At 36.2% G+C, this 18,815-nt stretch overlaps 1 pseudogene; it reads right to left on the bottom strand.

Annotated features, from left to right (window-relative positions):
* Positions 1 to 444: 444 nt before the first annotated feature.
* Positions 445 to 10,949, bottom strand: LOC120255284 (annotated as a pseudogene).
* Between the last annotated feature and the right edge of the window lie 7,866 nt (positions 10,950 to 18,815).

Here is an 18,815-nt window from a genome sequence, read left to right on the forward strand (position 1 = left end):
TCCCATATTTCTGCGTCTGTGTGTTGTCCTAGAGGATCCAAATTGTATCTCACTGAGCCATTGAAGAGTGTTGGATCTTGAGGAATGATATTAAACCGAGACCGCAAGTCATGGAGTCCGATGTTTGAGATATCGATACCATCTATGAATATTTTCCCTCATGCTAGATCAACAAGCCTGAACAATGCACCTATGAGAGTTGTTTTGCCACTTCCAGTCTTGCCAACTATTCCAATTTTGTGACCTTCTTCAAATATGCAACTGATTCCTTGTAGCACAAGTGGAGTGTCTGGTCTATACCTTATCTGTATCAATAATGACAATAATGACAATAATGACAATTTGTCAGCAAAATCAAAACTACAGAAATAAAAATCAGCATTCAGTAGGATGCAATAGGTACCTTGAGATCATGAAGCTCCACTCTACCAAAAGAAGGCCAATTCAATGCAGGCTTGTTTTCATTGATGACCTTTGGAGCCTCACTTGAAGCATGCATATATTGATTTAGTTTTTCAACAGATATGCCATTGATTCTCATCAACTCTTTTGCTGAAGCCAAGTAGTACTTCTAAGCACACATGCAAGAAAATAATATAACCTAATCAGTAACAGGAATGCAGCAGAAATTAGTTTTATTTTACCTGCAATTTAAGGGTCTCATAGGTTACTGGTATGGTATCAAACAAGATTTGCGACGTAACAACAGCTAATACACCCAAGGTTGCTGTATGCATTCAAGGTAGCACTGATGCTTAAGACGAGACTGAATGGCACATCAAGATCAATAATGCTCAAATCCGAAGAGACCTGCATTAGAACAAAGGAATCAAGATCAGTATGAAGTTAGCATGCCAATGTGCTTCAATGGATTAGTAGTTCTCGTACCCGACTAAGTATCCTTCCCAAAGGAGTGGAGTCAAAGAATGACATAGGCGCCCAGAATAGTGATGACTGCAGGCCAAGAACTACAATGGATCCGGATCTACTGAACAAAAAGACTGCAGTACTAATGCCAATCAAACAAATAGTTCATTATTTGCTTTCCGAGAAGCAACTTTTTCAAGCCTTTCAGTGCCTACTGTTTCTTTGTGAGCATTAACCAAGTCTTGAAATTCTTTGCAAGTAGCAAATAGTTCATTGTATGGTGCAGCACGAAGAATTTGTCCATCAGATAGCAATTATCATGGACACAAAATGTCACTTAATATAGAATAAAAAGCGTATAAAACATATCTTAATCTAGAATTGGAATTGAATGACTGACCAAGATACAGTTAAAAGGAGGACGGAAGTCCACTTGGTGAGTAACCAATAGCACCGTCTGGGGAAGAGCTCAGAGAGCTAATTTTATAGATAAAAAAGATTACAAAGTTCAAGGTTTACATAGTAAATAAACAGAACAAAAACAAAAACAACAAGACAACAATACAACAAGAGAAGAAAAGGAACTGGACGCTAGAAAGAGAAACCATTCTCAGTAAAAATTTTCATGAGCCATCTAGGCAGATCTCGGCCAGAAAGGAATAGGCAGAGGGAATGGTTGTTGCTGCCAACAGAAGCAAAAGCAAAAGCTGGTCTGTTCCTGCGAGCAGGGATATCGATCAGAGTGGGATTGCCTGTGATTTGGAGGAGATGAATAACATCTGAAATATCCTGCGCTGATCTCCAAGCAACAGGGTTGCGACCACCCTTCAAAGTTTGAGAAATATCATGGTTGCATTGAAGAATGCGTCGAATGTCCAGTTGCCGGTCAATAGAAGTTCGAACAGCAATACAAAGAGCTTTGATGCCAGCTTCAAAGTGAGACTTTGCATAGAAAGAACATCAACCTGCACAAGAGACATTGTAAGTATGAGAAGAAATAAAGAATCCCAACTTACCAACCTTACTGCTGTCAAGCCATTTGTTAGCATAAAAAAGGAAGAGTCCGTTGATGCTGGAGAAGTTATTGAGGAGGAGCTTCCAACCCACGAGAGACGCATTCTCCTGCATAAAATCCTTAACATGGGCAACAACTTTAAAAGAAATGTTAGTGAAATTGGGATTGATATTGTTAAAGATGGCATCACAACGAGCTTTCCACAGATACCATATACTGGCTGCAATAACAGAGATAGTATGGATTGAGAAATTATAATCAGTGATCCAGAATCCGGCCGAAATGATGTCAGGAAAAGAAATATTAATGCCCAAATAATGATTCAACATATTCCATACCATCTGGGCACAACGACATTCAAGAAATAAGTGATCAATGAATTCAGTTTCAATGTTGCAAAAGACACATAAAGTTCTAGGGCCAAGGTTGATGCTATTTGGAAAATCAGTAGTAAAAATTCTACCATGTAACATAAGCCAAATAAAATGCTTGATGCGTGGTGCGACATAGAGCTTCCACAGCTTGTTCCAACCTGACCACTCCAGATTCAAGTTAGAATTGTGATTTAAATAATGATAGATGACTGGGGAAATTTTCAAGTTTGAGGAATAAGGTTGCCAAACCTAGAAATTAGTATTCTCATGATCAGAAGCGCAAATATTTGGAACCAATGGACCAAAAAACTCTCCAAAAATGGTTGTAAGCATGTCATTGTTCCAAAGGCCATTCACAAAAATATCAGATAAACAGATAGCACTAAGATCAGCATTAGCATTTAAGTAAGTAGGTTTGAAGGCAAGAGGGATTTCAAATAACCAAGGATCAAACAAAAAAGAAGTCTGAACAGGATTAAATGATTTGATCCAAAGGTTATGTTTTAATGTAAAAGCTGTTCTACAAATGCCTCTAAAAATCCAAGAATAATTAGCAGGAATAGAGTTAACCCAGAAATTTAAATGACTATACTTATGACGAGCAATAGCAACCCAGAAGATATTATCCGAGTTCAGATATTTAAAGACATTCTTGGCCATAAGCGAAGTCTTGGCATAATAAAGGTTCCGGTGACCCAAGCCCCCCTCAGATTTTTTGTCACTGATACATCTCCAATTCACAGCATGGATGCCCTTTTTATTGCCCCCTTTAAACCAAAAAAAATCCCTGACCAGTATAGTGATCTCCTGGAGAACCGAGTCTGGAATAGGATAGGCAGAGAGGTAGTAGGTTGGTATTGAAAGAATAGAGGAGTTTATGAGGATCGATTTAGCAGCAAAGGATAGTTTGCAAGTTTTCCAACTGGCACACATATTTTTTATCTTGTCAATCATAGGTTTGAAGGAAAGAACACTGAATTTTTTGGGAGAAATGAGGATTCCCAAATAAGTCAGAAGAAACTGAGCTTGGGAAAAACCTGTGATGGAGCAAATACTGTGAGCAACTCTTTTGTTAAACCAGGATGAGAGAAAAATTTGGGATTTGACATGGTTAGGACATTGACTAGTTAAATGGGAGTAGATGGATAAACAAAAGTTTATATTACGAGGAGCAGATCTAGTGGCTTTGGTAATCAGAATGATATCATCAGCAAACATTAGATGATTGAAATTAGGATGCAGATTACAGTCAAAACTTGGGATCATGTTAGAAGATAGGGCTCGATTCAAAATGGCTGAGAGGTTTTGAGCAACCAAGATGAACAAGTAAGAAGATAAAGGATCTCCCTGATGGATGCCTCGAGAGGAGGAAAACCAAAGGGTGGGAACGCCATTAACAAGAATAGAGAAAGAGGAAGAAAGGAGGGTAGCTCGAATCCAGGAAATCCAAATAACAGGGAATTTCATTTTGGTATGGGTTGTAAGAATTGCACTCCAGTTCAGGGTATCATATGCTTTCTCAATATCTAGTTTAATCAGCATCCTAGGGGGCTATTACAGTCAAACTCAAGTGATTGGACCACTTCATGGACTGCTATAACATTATCAAAAGCACCTCTTTCCGAAATGAATCCAGCTTGCTCTCTACCGTCTAGCGTAGAGAGAACAGGCTTGATTCGATTCGAAAGAATTTTAGAAATAAGTTTATAGCATACATTACACAACGAAATAGGACGATAGTCCGAAACCAACCAGGCATTAGATTTTTTAGGGACAAGGGTGATATAAGTTCTACCCCAGGAATTTGGAAGATGAGAAGTTTGAAAGAAATATCTAATAGCATCGAATAAAAGATCACCAATATCTTCCCAGAAAAAACGGTAAAACTCAACATTAAAACCATCTGGACCTGGAGATTTACCAATGGGAAGATCAAGAAGAGCAAGATAAATTTCTTCCTTAGAAACCTCACGAACAAGATAATTCGCAGTATCAACAGAAATATTAGGAAGATCATCAGGCAAAGCATTGAGAATGCCATTCAAATTAGCAAGAATATTAAAACTAGAACCAGACCAAAGGTTAGAATAGAAATTCATAAAGGCATGCTCAGTGCTAGATTGATCAGAATAACTGTTACCTGAGGAGTCCATAATATGAGAAATGTAGTTATGATGGGCACGAATACGGGCAGAATTGTGAAAGAAAGTGATGTTTTTATCTCCTTCACAAACCCAAAGGAGCCGCGCTTGCTGAGCCCACTTAATAGAGATTTGGCATTGTATAACTGCAAGTCTAGCATACTGGGCTGACAAGTTAGTTTGGGAAATAACAAAATCATCCACGATTTCTAAAATTGAAATGCTTGTTTCAGTCTGTTTAAGAGCATGATCTAAAGAATTAATACCGTTATACTTCCATAAATTAAGCTTAAATCTAATACAAGAGAGTAAATGCGAAACAATATGGAGGGGTTACCATGAGCAGGTGACAGAAGAGCTTCTTTGACAGTATCATGGCAACCGGTAAAGTCCAACCAGTAGTTCTCGAATCTAAACAAATACCGTTTAGTAGAGTCATGAAGAAAGATTGACAATACAAGGGGAGAATGATCCGAAAAACTACGGGAGAGGTGTGAAAGAGAGAAATTTTTAAAACAGGAAATCCAATCTAAATTGACAATGCAGCGATCCAAGCAGGCCTAGCGATGAACTAAACCACGTTGATTATTGCACCAAGTGAAGGGGGAGCCAGAAAAGTTAAGATCGAAAAGATTATTTGAATCGACAAAACCTCGAAAAAAGAAGCTTTACGAGAATAATAGTAAAAGCGACCACCCTTGTGTTCATTTGAAAACAAAATTGAATTGAAATCACCGATAATAAGCCAAGGGAGACGGAAAGACTAGATTTTGGAAAGCTCATTCCAGACCGCACATTGAGAAGAAAAATGACTAGAATTATAAACAACAGAAATAATGGTATTGGAGAAATATCTAGAAGAGATCACCAAATGAAGAACACGTCGAGAAGAGGCGATAGGAGTCACCAGGCCCAAGCCTTTCTTCCAGCAGACAAAGATGCCACCAGAGAAACCCTCGGCAAGGATGGAAGCCCAATCCCAAGACCTAGAGACTTTAGAGCAGAACTTACCAACACGATCTGAATTAGCTCTGTTTTCAACAAGGCATAAAATAGCAAGATCATTCTGGCAAATAAGACGAAAAATGCAAGCAAGGGTTTCCCGAGAAAAGAGACCCCTATAATTCCAGCAACATATTTTTTTAGCACTCATCATAAACAAATCAGAGAAAGAAGAAACTCCCTGAAAAAAAGATACAAAGGTGTGAACGGAATCAAGGATGGCTGGATTCACCCTTCTCCAAACGTCCCTTCTTAAGGAATTCTACATCTAGGAGAGTACCCTTGCAAATAAGAGCAACTCGACGGGCTTCCTCCTGATACTGATTTAGGGTCATGAGATCGTCAGGTTCTTCCTCTTCAGACATTTGAGCGTCTGAATCCTCAGAAGCCTCATCATCATATTTGCTATCTTCCTCCATGGAACCATCGTCCAGGGCAGCAGTGACCTGACCAACGATCTTGGAGTGTTCTGGATTAGGGCTTGCAACATTGAGAGAAGAGTCTTCAACAATAGAAGACAAAAGGACAGGAGGGGGAGACCGATGCCTACGATCCAACGGCTCGATTATCTTGGGAGGGCGATGCGAAGGTTGAGTGAGTGGAGAGGTTTTCTCCAACGGGATGTGGGAAATGACAGGAGGGGACGGGTCAGAGGGGATAGAGGAGTCCCAATGCACATTGGAAGGACGCATCCCAGAGTCCCTAGGAGCATGTGGCAGTGTAACGGGTGGGTCGGCAATGTCAGAGTTGTCAGGAGGAACAGAGACTTCCATGCACGGGAAATCGTGCAAAGTGGCATTGGAAGTGTGGCACTGCCCACTAGCACCGCCACGCAGCCCGCCACGTAACCTATGAACATAGATGCCTCGGGAGGACCGATTGTCTCTTCTCGGTACCGCTGTGAGATCGGGAAGGACCTTGCCGACGAGAGATCAGTAACCAAGGCCCATAGTCCGTATCGGCCTCAGAGATTGCAGTATCCAACGGAGCCCCGGTAACACTAACCGGGGGAGAAGAGGAATTTTTTCCACTTACACCGACACCAGCATACAAGGAGTATGCTCCTGCCTTACCTTCTTCCCTCGTTGAGAACGAGAGGGCTGCAAGACATTTGCATTCCCGGTTATTGGCACATGGCTGCAAGAGTTGGATCCATGCCCGATCACACCACTGGTATAACAGAAAATAGGAAGACATTCATATAGGACGACGATGAAAACTCGATGGAGGTCATCACCAAGCCAGAAGCCCTTACAAAGTGGTTTGGATAGATCTAATTCAATGCAAACTCTGGCATACTTGGTACGGATTAGAGAAAGGGTAAGTTCATCAATTTTTCAGGAGCTTTCCCAGATGGCCAGAAATAATTTCAAGGGTATCACCACTCCAGAATTCAATGGGTAAATTATGGAGTTGGATCCAAATTATTACCGTGGTGAGTTTGGTGAAGGTAGGCTCGAAATACGGTCGCCAGGGAGACAGTCGGAGAATAATGTCGTTGATGGTCCGAGGACCTTCAGAGAGAAGGCATTGCAAAACTAATTGGTTAGAACATCTAATTAGGATAAATCCGTTAGGAAGGTCTGAGATAATAATTTCCCCAATATTTTCCCATTTCTTCAGAAGGATGTTCTTCACTTGTTCAAATGCTGGAGGCTTTCAGAAGAACTTGCCGAAGAGATAGTGCTGGAATCGAAGACGAGCTCGATTCAGAGTATCACTATCAAGCTTAATGAATTCCGAAGTGGTTTCTTTGAGTTTATTGAGGACTGCGGGATTATGGAGTGGAGAAGTCTCTTGAGTTGTGGTGAGTTTGGAAGCAATTTGAGCCCAAGAGGGGGGAGGGGCGAGGGGGGACGGACGGTGGATCTGGCCCCCTGCTTGCCATAGCAAGTGGGGGAGAGGAAGGGGAAAGCAGAGTCAGGGGAGAGGAGAGCCTTCAGGCGTTCAATGTGTAACACTTTTCGTAAGGGAGAGTTGAGCATTCAGATGGTTGGAACATCACCTTTCATGGCCACCATAAATGAGACAATTAATAGCACTGTTTTTGTTGACAAAGCTCCCATGACATAATCCTACAAATTAAGAAAATGAACACTCTCATGCCAATTGTGGACCCCACTCTTATTAAATTATCTTCGTGATTTTTTTTAAAATTTAATTAGTTTCTTTTAAATTTCATCTTATCCTTTCAGTAACCATTCACCCACGTTTTAGACAACCTCCCACTTGCGTGATCTTTTAAATTTAAATAAAAAGAGAACTCTACAGTCTTCTCCCTATCATTTCTATAGCGTTGTGGGTGGAAGAATCGAGAGGTTCTCCGTGGTCACGATTGTCAAACAAGGATCCAAGTGACTTCCAAATTCAAGGTTAGGCTATCACATGATTTTTTTGTGCCTTGGGGTTTTTGTTGGATAATTTGGGGGTGTTGTCTGGTGTTGCATGTTAGAGGCTCTCTGCATGTAGGTTTTTCTTGTTCTTTTAAGTTCCTCTATTATTTATGGCTCTATAGCTTTTAATGCTAGGGGTGTTGAAATCCTGTTATCGGAATGTTAAACTTACTGAGAAGTATCTGATGTAGCATATGATATATATAGATATTTTAATGTTTAGATGCTTCTGGCCATTTGTTCACCCTATTGTTTTCAGTGTTGTGAAAATATTATGTACATCATTTTTATTGTTCATGTGCTAGCCAGCAATCATCTTGTGGCTGTAGAGCTAATGATTTATTTATCCTATGCTTTAGCATTTAAAAGAAAATTATTATGTTAACAATTGTCTCATTTCACTTTCAAGGCATTTATTAGACAAGGTTTGTTTGGCATGACTATTATATTAGGAACCTTGGCCCAATCAATACGAACTCTAGTCATGTTTTTGCTATACTTTTGCAAGTTAAGAGTTCTTCTCACATCTTGTTAAACCTTAGATGTAGCTAGTTTCCTTTTGTTTTGTTTATTAATGTTCATGCATCTCCTTTGAGTACTTGGGTTTAATGAGCGGGACTGGTTTTGATGCTTGGAGACATTTCTTAGTGCTGATTTATTGGTATGCCATGCCTAATAACCATAGTAATTAGTGTCTTTTAGGTAGATATTGTTGTCATCATATGGCATCTATAACTTGTTAAAGTAACCAAGCTATTGTATTTATTTTTCTTTCATGCCAAGCTTACTATGTGTTGAATCTGACCTGGTTTATAGATGTTATAATCTTAGAGAAATACTGAAATTAGGTAGGAATTTGTTTATGATTATAGGGTCCTTCGCCAAGCTTTGATTTAGTGTTCGAGTCGAGTTTCTTGAGTTGGGAATCAATTTGGATTTTGGGAATTTAGCGAACATTAGGTAAGTAACCACATAAAAATTATACTATGTATATAGACCTTTTGAAACTAGCTAAATTTGTGAAAATAAGTATTTTATTTATTTATTTTGGATAATTAGATTTCTGTTTATTATTCAAATTATATTTATATAATTAATACTATTTTCAGAATTATTTTAATTTATTTAATATTTCAAATTAATGATATTCTTTAGAATCTGAAATGTTTAAACATGCAGTGCAAATCCTGATTGTGTTAAATTCTGAATTTTCAAATAATTCATTTAAATCCTGATTATTTGACTTCTGAAATTTCATATAATGTATTGATTTATGATTATTTAAATTTTTTGAATTATTAAACAGTTCGTTTAAATTATGATTATTTGTATTCCTCTAACTTGTTGAAAGTGTTAAATATATATATATATATATATATATTTGTTTTTATTAAATATATTTTAAATTATCTATTCAAGTTTGAATTCAAATAACTGGGGTATTTTGATATTATAAGAAAGGGATCACACGACTGCTAAATATGTTGCTTAGTGAATTACTTTGTATTTTGCTCAATTTGAATTTTAATAGCTTGTTGTTTGTGAACGTAAAGTATTTTGACATAGAAACTAGTCCCCATTTAACTATGTACTAACCCTGTTACTGAGGGTTAAACACTGACCGTGTCGACACGTATTTTGTTCTAGAAACTATAGTTTCCCACCGCTTTCCGTCGGTGAAGAATAACGGCCTCTGATAATTTTGGTTCAGGTCACCGAGGGTAAAAATATGACTTTTGTTAAATTTTGTCTCGGGTCACCAAGGGTAAATATATGAATTTTGTGATTTTGTTTTGGAAATAGTTGCTTGGGGACCTATATGCTCAGTGTTTGATATTGGTGTTTACTTGAAATAAATTTCATTTATTATTTTGTATTTTGATAAATTATGATTTTGAGTGAATGATCCCTATATTTTTAGTGGTGCTTACTGGGCTATCAAGCTCATAAATATTGTTGATATATTTTTTTCAGAACATCAGTAGGGGTGTGTGGCGGATAGCTTAATAGGGTTCGTTGGGTCATCGCTAATTTAATTAGCATGTAATAAGTCCCGTTTGTTGTGGGCATAGGTTTTATTTAAATAAGCTTGTATTAACTGTGCAAAACACTTAGTTTGTTTCTTTCAGTGTTGAACTCTATTCTTATTTCTAGTTTTTGCTTCTCTTATAGATTTTATGATTTTAAGAACAGGTTTTGAGGCCTTGCATGCCTACTGGGTCTCAGCTTGGTTGGTATGTGTCGTTTGTCAGCTCACTGGGCCTGGCGAGCCGGGTTCGGGGCGTGACACTGATTCAGGAGATCATAAAACAAATTATAAAAAGAAATTGAGTTCACTAGTATACATTGAATAAGCTATCAGCAGTATGAGCATCAACTGCACTGAATGGATCATCCAAGAGATATATATTCAGCATCTTGGTATAATGCTCGGCCAAGCTGAATTCTCTGCTTTTGGCCACCACTGAGATTCACTCCTCTTTCTCCAATCTCAGTAAGATCACCAAATGGTAGCATTTCAATGTCCTTCACTAAAGAACACATCTCAAGTGTTGCTTTGTATCTGTTACTATCCATTGGAGACCCAAACAAGATATTATCTCGAACGATGCCTGCTTGAATCCATGCAGTCTAAGAAACATAAGCAATATTTTCACAGATCTGAATCTGCGGTTGGAATAAAAAGTAAGTTATTAGTAATCTTTCTTGAAAAAGGAAAAATTTTATCAGTAACCTTGTGAAGAATTGGCAGCAAACAATGTGCAAGAATTTAATTTAGTATTGAAAAAGAAACTAATAGTGCCTTCAACTTTTGGAATCTCACCAAGAATTGCAGCTAATAGAGTTGATTTACCCGCACCAACCTCGCCGCAGATTGCAACCTTCTCCCCCTGATAAACTTCTAAGCTTATATTTCTAAGTGTTGGTTTTAATGCACTACCATCCCAAGAAAACCCACATGAATTGATGATTATAGGTTGCTTGAGTTCTGAGCCACATTTCCTCTTAGCATGTCCATTCTGCAGCACAGGAGCATCAAGAAACCTGACAATTCTGCAACGGTTCTGTAGAATGGTACAAGACTCGTCTTGTGACTCGTGGTTTTCAGTAGGAGCAGGGACGTGATTATGATGAGACTTTTGCTCCCTTGGCTCATATGACTACCATTCGAGCTCTTATTGTTGTAGCTGTTGTTCGACGATGGTCCCTCTTTCAGCTTGATGTGAAGAATGCTTTTCTTCACTGGGATCTTCAGCAGGAGGTTTACATGCTCCCTCCCCCTGGTTTTTCTTCTCCTTCTGGTTTGGTCTGTCGCCTACAGAGGGCCCTCTATGGTCTCAAACAGGCTCCTCAGGTCTGGTTTAAGCGTTTCAGTTCTGCTGTGATTGTTGCCAGTTTTCAGCCTAGTCCACATGATCCCGCTTTGTTTGTGCACTCTTCCTCTCGTGGTCGGACTTTGTTGTTGCTTTATGTAGATGATATGATCATCACTGGTGATGATCTTGCTCATGTGGATTTTGTAAAGCATCACCTTCAGCAACATTTCCAGATGATTGATCTTGGTCGATTGAGCTACTTTTTAGGCATTGAGGTTACTTCTACTTCTACTGGTTTTCAGTTGTCCCAACAGCATTACACATCTGACATCCTCGCACGGGCAGCTCTCTCTGACTCTTGTGTTGTGACCACTCCTATGGAGCTACATCTCCAGTTGCGTGCTGATGAGGGGACTCCCTTATCTGATCCGACACGCTATTGTCACTTGGTTGGGAGTCTGGTCTATCTTACCCTCACTCGTCCAGACATTTCTTATGTTGTTGATGTCTTGAGTCAGTTTGTTAGTGCACCTACTTCTGTTCACTATGCCCATCTTTTGAGGCTTTTGCGCTATCTTCGGGCGACTCCGCCTCGAGGCCTTCGTTTCTCTTAGCACAGTTCTCTGGAGCTTCGTTCTTATTCTAATGCTACTTGGGGCTAGTGATCCGTCTAATCGTCGTTCTGTTACTGATTTCTATTTGTTCTTGGGCTCTTCTCTCATTACCTGGAAGTCCAAGAAGCAAACTGGTGTTTCTCGGTCTAGCACTGAAGCGGAGCTTCGTGCTATGGCTACTACTGCTGAGGAGATTGTTTGGTTGCGTTGGCTTTTGCATGATCTTGGTGTTGTCTCGCATGCTCCTACTCCTCTACATTTTGACAACACCAGTGCCATTCAGATCAGTTTAAATCCTATCAAACATTCCCTCTCTAAGCATATTGGTGTTGATGCTTTCTTCTTGTGTGATCAGTACAGCAAAGGCATCCTGGCTCCCCAGTTTGTTCCTTCTGAGCGTCAGCTTGCGAATCTGTTTACTAAATCTCAGACACAAGCACACCATGATTTTCTCTTGTCCAAACTCTCGATGTCTGATCCCCCGTGAGTTTGTGGGCGGGGGTGTTAGGGAATACAGCTGTGTATACATCTGTATATCTATATTTGTATAGCTACCATATTTATGTACCTGTGTATCTATATATATCTTGTACATTGTAGTTTTCATGTATGAAAAACTTGTGGTCATTTCCACCTAACAAGCTTCAACAACCTAAAACCCCAAAGCATGAAAAAAAAACACAAGAGTTTATACATTCTCGCTAAAACCCCAAAGCATGAAAAAAAAAAACAAGAGTTTATACATTCTCGCCTAAACAAAATACCTTCTCGCTAAAACAAGAGTGTATATATATATATATATATATATATATATATATATATATAATCATCAACTAGTTTAAAAAGGTTCTTTCTAAAAATAGAGATTCTTTCTTCACCTCTCGCTCTCTCGTTCTAGAACCCATGTCATGTCCTGGAGAAAGGATTGGTTTATTGTTAGTTTTCTAATATTTGAATTTAAATTATAAATAATTATAAATAATTAATGAATAATTGTTTTACTTTCTCTTCTATAATAACTCATATAATGTGTAACTCAAAGTTTATATAAAAACCATGAAAGTAAACTACTCCATTGAAAGAAAATTATACAAATTTGTATAAATATACCATTAATTAATGGATGATTAAATTAAGACCATAAATCATTATGATTAACTTAATTCAAATTAAGATAGCTTAATCCAAATCTATAAAATTTAAAAACTAATCTTACAAATTAAAAAAAAAAATCAATTCCTACAATGAAATTAAGTGTTTAATCTATTAGAAAGCATCGCAATATATATATATATATATATATATAATAATTAGATACATGCAAAATCAAGGAAATTTCTTGATATCAACTAGACGATTTGATGAATACCTAATTTATTTTCTTTTATTAAATTTAGGCATGGAAAAGTTACCTCTATGTGCCAAATTTGTTCCTTTAATGTCACAAATTTGTTCCTTGGATCATCCTTGATCTTCTAGCATTGAACAATAGTCCCATACTACTAGATCACACGCCATAATTCAGAAATAGTCTTTCTTTTCCAAATAGTGGCTAGAGTTAGAAAGGGAAAGAGTGATCGGGGAATTTATCTCATTAGACAATAGAATTGTTCATCTGGGGTTTGAGAGGAGTTACATTTTTATAGACTTCATAAAACATGATAAACATTATCCTATCATGAAATCTTGATCTAAACACAACTCTTAAAGTAACTAAAGGCTATTTTGTCAAAATTTAAATTTAAGATAAAACCCTAAACTAATTTAAAATCTCACTTCATCCCCCATGAAGTAAAATTGTAAATTGATAATTTTACCCCTACACTCAAAATGATACTGATTCTTAATTCTTTTAAACACTACTCTAGTTTCATCTAGATTTGCAATGGAAGGATACCAAAGGACGTGAGTGATACCTAGCCAGCTCCATGGCCCCACGTCGTAGCCCAACCATACACGAATGAGTTAATCATTATGAACCTTTCCAATTAAGGGAGAAAGTATGAGATGTATTTGATTAATAGGTATGTAAGATATGGATAAATGCAAGGGATGAATAAGGAAAATGAAAGGTTAATGCAATACATGTGAAAACCTATAATAACAATCATCTGTGTTGGATGAATATTTCTTTAATATCTAGAAAGACAAAAAGGCGAAATTTTGGGTAAAAGAAATAGGTAGTGCTTGAAGAAGTTTATTGTTGTTGTTGTTGTTGATGATGTTGTTGATGTCGTTGTTTTCTATGGTTTTAATGAAACAAGCATAAAAGGAAATACGAGAATGTCTATTATGTTTGTTTATGGTTAAAAGGATAAGAGTGAGAATTGTGATGTTTTGTTGGAGGATATGAAAATTTTTATTTAGACAAAGATAATCAATAGTAATAATAATTAAATAATTTAATATAAATTTTTAGTTTTTAAATAATAATAAATATTTAAAATTTAACTATTAGATGTTTTTATTTAAATAATTAATTAAAAAATAGGTTTAAAACCTACTTGACCATATTCATCGAGACTTCCTTTACCTTGGCCAGGATATTGACAAGTTTGGATGTCAGTTTGTCAGTTGGAATGCCTCTTCAAGCCTAGAGACTTAGGTTATTGAGATATCTTAAACATCAAAGATTTCAATCTCGCCTTTCTTCTTGGTGAGTGGCGGTGGAAAATTACAGTTGGGGTGACTTGGTGGATCTAAAATAAATAAATTTAACTATTTTCAAAAGGACTCCATTTAAAATCTATCTTGAAGAGCTCCTATAGGTCCTCATTCTTCTAGTGAGGCATTCTGAGCTACCTCCTTTTATTCTTGCGTTATACTATACTTGTAATTAGGGACTGTCCTTCCATCCTTTTTTAGTGGAACTGCTAGGTTAATGGTTGTGCGCCTAAGTATCTCTAGCCTAATGCTTTTGTTGACACCCAACAACCTATGGAATCTGATCAGGATTTAATTCACTTGGTTATACCGAAGTTGCTAGTCCCTAAGCCCTTTCTCCTAGACGTATGCTTCAGAATCTCAGTACCATCCCTTGATGGTAGTGGCAATATATTGCCATGCCCTAATGGAAATTTTACACTACAATCTTCGTATAAGTTGCTCAATGATGGGTTAGAGATGTCATATAACTCCAACCATTTGGAAATACCCTTGTTCTAAGAAAATACACATTTTGATATAGTTGGTTTAGGATAACAAAATTCATCCACTTAATAACCTTACCCCCAAGAGATGCAACAAGCTCCCATGGTCACATGCTTTATTTGCTATGTTGCAGTCGAATCGACTGATCATCTCTTCTTTTGGTATCCATAGTTAATGCAGATGTGGAATCATTTTCTCTTTTAATGCCTTCTGGGGCTTGTGGAGACCCAATCTTCCAAGATGACACAAAGAAATTTGGGATTTTATCTCCCAAGCTATATTATCTAGTTTCTCTAGATAGAACAAAACAATTGCATGTTTACTAATTTACTGTACTCTCTTTCCTCTGTCTTAGCAAAAATCATTTATATGTTTCTACTATGGGTGTGTGCAGCTCCATAGATGAAGAGGACCAACATGGAGGATTCTGTTAAGATTGCTAGGCACAACCATGACTTGTTAGGGTTCCACAGTAGTAAAGGAGTGAGAACTAGGAGAAACACTATATTCCTTGCTAGTCGTTGGATTAATCACTCTATCTACTTGTCTAGTGTCTTTTGGTTGGAAGGCTTTGCCTCCTCTTCAGTTAGTTGGTCTCTGTATCCTTCTTGTTTTTCTTTATATATCTATATTTGTTCTTTATTTGTGTTTTGTTTAGTATGTTTCACCTTCAGTTGAATTATGTTTGTACTCTCTCTTGTGTACTATGTTTTTTCTAAAATATTTTTGGTATACTTACTTCTTAAAAAATAAAATAAAATAACATAACATAAACCAGGTTTAGTAATTGTTATAAAATGCATAGTTATGGAGCAATGCTTTTCTCTCAAAAAAAAATTGTCAATATTTCGTAAAAGTGAGAAGGCTTCTTGCTTCTATTTTTATTAGAGATCATGGATACGCAAATTTATATATATATATATATATATAATGTTTAATATCAATGGACAAAAATTAAAAACACATACATAAAAAATAAGAATTTGTTGCTATGTAGCATTAACACCACACAGATATAAAAATATGGAATATATAGCTAGAAATATATAAGGCAAAATAATAGCTAAAATTTCATAAAACAAGAGATTTGATGGAGGCACTCATCTAATAGATTAAAATTTGATAATTTGTTAAAAAAGTCTAGAAATTCTCTTTCATAGTAGCTAAGGGAGTACATAAATAGAAGAAAATTGATTAAGGCACTCGCAAAAATGCCCTATTCTTAATGACAAAATACAAAGTTGTGGGATATTTTATTCTCATCGATCTCAGCTTGGATTGACCTATCAAACATAATAGATTAAAATGTTCATGAGTTTCATCATGGGCAAATTAATTATTCTAGACTATCTGTGAGACTCTCCAATTAAGACTATAAATGAGTGACAAATTGATAAAACAAAATTTATTTTTTTATTATTCTCATGAGATACATAAATGCATAGACTTGACTAGAGATAATACAACTAGAAGCCTTAATTTTCCTAATGTTTCCCTTCTTGCATGACTTGAACCCCTTCGACTACACAAGAAAAAGGATTGCAACACTTTGATCTCTTAATTTTTTCCCACCTAAAATATTGCTTGAATGTGTCTCCTTTGACTTTGTTGATCTTGATTATCTTTAGGTTTTACATTTGCATCTTGACTATGGTTTGGATTTCAAGTTGTGACCACTTTAAGTTTTTGAGTCATGAACTTGATATGCTTTCATTTTTGATGTTTGAAGACTTCAATTTTAAATCTGTAACGTTTTCAAATTTTTCACTTGTGGAACTCTTTAGATCTTTGGCTTTATTTTTTTTATTTTATTTTATATTTTTTTTATGTCTTATAACTTAAAAGTTTCTTTTAAATGAATTTGGATTACTTTTTGGATTTGGACCTTCTCATATCTTTAAGTTACTATCTTGATTGCTTTGACTCGTTTGAATTTGGATTACTTTAAGATTTCAAGTCATTACGCCTCCATTTTTATGAGTCATGAATTTGATCTCCTTTGATTTGGATGTTTAAAGATTTTAACCTTCACATTATGGAGTCTTCATGTCCTAACTCTTCCGTGCATTTGACCTTTGATAGTGGCTTATTCCTATGGAATGGTTTATTTGATTTCTTTCAATAGACATGAAGGATAGTGGCTTAATTACTAGGATTCATGATAACAATCCACTCATAATTGGTGTGGTTTGTTCTTGATGTAAAAATTCTCATCTGAGAATTGTATTTAGGGAGTCAAGCATCCACTAATCATTCTTTCATGTCAGAGTAGCCAATAGTCTGACATCATCTTAGTTTGTAAATACATACAAATATACGAAGCCTTTAAGTTTGTACATACATACAAATATACAAAGTCTTGGAGTATTTTAGCTGATTAGTTTAAGCTTTTTGGTTGAGTCAAGAGTGAATATTTTCAGTTTCCATCTAACATAATATCCGAGTGGTTAATTGGTTTCTTTTACAAGCATATATTAAGGGCCATTTAGTATAGCTAATAGTCCAGTGTTGTTATGGTTAGTGTATACTAGCATTTAATTTTAAATTTCTCATCCTATCCATTTAAATTTTTTGGTTGAATTGATCCTAGAAAATGCATTTGGTTTGCTTCAACATTTTGAACTTATAGAAGATGTATAACTTGCCTTTGACATTTCTAGCTTATTCCCTTGTCTATGAATCCACAACATTTACAATATTTTCCTTAGTTCTATAATTAATGAAATTACCTTGGAAGAATACAGTTATTTAATATGTTGATGCCAATATCTTATATTTCTACAGCCCCTTAATGTTGTCGATTACGCGGAGATTGAATTCGGTCAACCAAATTTGTTAAAGCGATGCAAACCTCAAGTTGACCAGCTCGATTTCTGTTCATGGATACACACCAGTTGGACTGATAATTCTCATAATATCAGCATTTTTTTGGTTGGTACCATGTGGTAATAAGGAATACACAACTCAACTCTTGTATCAAGCATTACTTTCATTTCAACACTAGTATCTGCTCTTTTGATTGTTCTCTTGGCTACATTTCACTTCAAAATTTTATATTTGATTTGAATTCTTATTTCATTTTAATCTAATTTAAATAAGTTAAATTGAAAACTTACGATCATTGGAATGATGTTGCTTGTGAATGGTCAATTTATCTCGTATTATTTCTTGTAGATACATAATTCGTAACTTAGTTAGAACTAGTAGTTTGATTTCATTACAGTAGATGTTAGACCTTTTCACAAGAACTTAGACTACAACAAGTCATTTTGTCATTGTTTTGTTTTTATATATTTGCCAAACCAATCACTGTTTGTTGTTAGTTTCCATATTCCTCAAACCTTCAAATTTCAAGTTTGTATTAGAACACAAAAATGGAACCTATTTAAGAATTTAATAATTTCCAAAATTTTAGAGCCAAAACAGAAAAGGATCCTAGTTTTGTAAAAATAAGAAAACTTTATACTATAGATAAATTTATTGGCAAGTTCACCATTTATATAAGAAAGATGCCCTAATATGAATTCAAAGGTAAGAGTTAAATTACCAAAAGTGCACTTTCATGCAAAGGAAACAAAATATGATATCACAATCATAAAAATGAATTTACCTTATCATCGAAAGTCACTCTCAGTAAACACACACACACACACACACACACACACACACACAAAAAGCATGTAACAATCACTTTCATGTGGCAGAGAAAATATATGAAAGTGTTCACTTAATCACAACATTGTTAGGATCATACAGTACTAATAAGTTTCTGAGCATTTGTTTCTTCTCAAACAATGGCAATGCAAACTGTCATCATTTTAACAGGATGCAACATGACCAATGAAAGCGTATTTACATGTACGAAGGAAACATATATCTAGACTCATTCTCTTTGCATCGGTTCGCATACAACAATCATGGTATCACAAAACTAAGACACAC

Source organism: Dioscorea cayenensis, unplaced genomic scaffold (assembly GCF_009730915.1).
Source record: "Dioscorea cayenensis subsp. rotundata cultivar TDr96_F1 unplaced genomic scaffold, TDr96_F1_v2_PseudoChromosome.rev07_lg8_w22 25.fasta BLBR01000925.1, whole genome shotgun sequence".
NCBI lineage: Eukaryota > Viridiplantae > Streptophyta > Magnoliopsida > Dioscoreales > Dioscoreaceae > Dioscorea > Dioscorea cayenensis.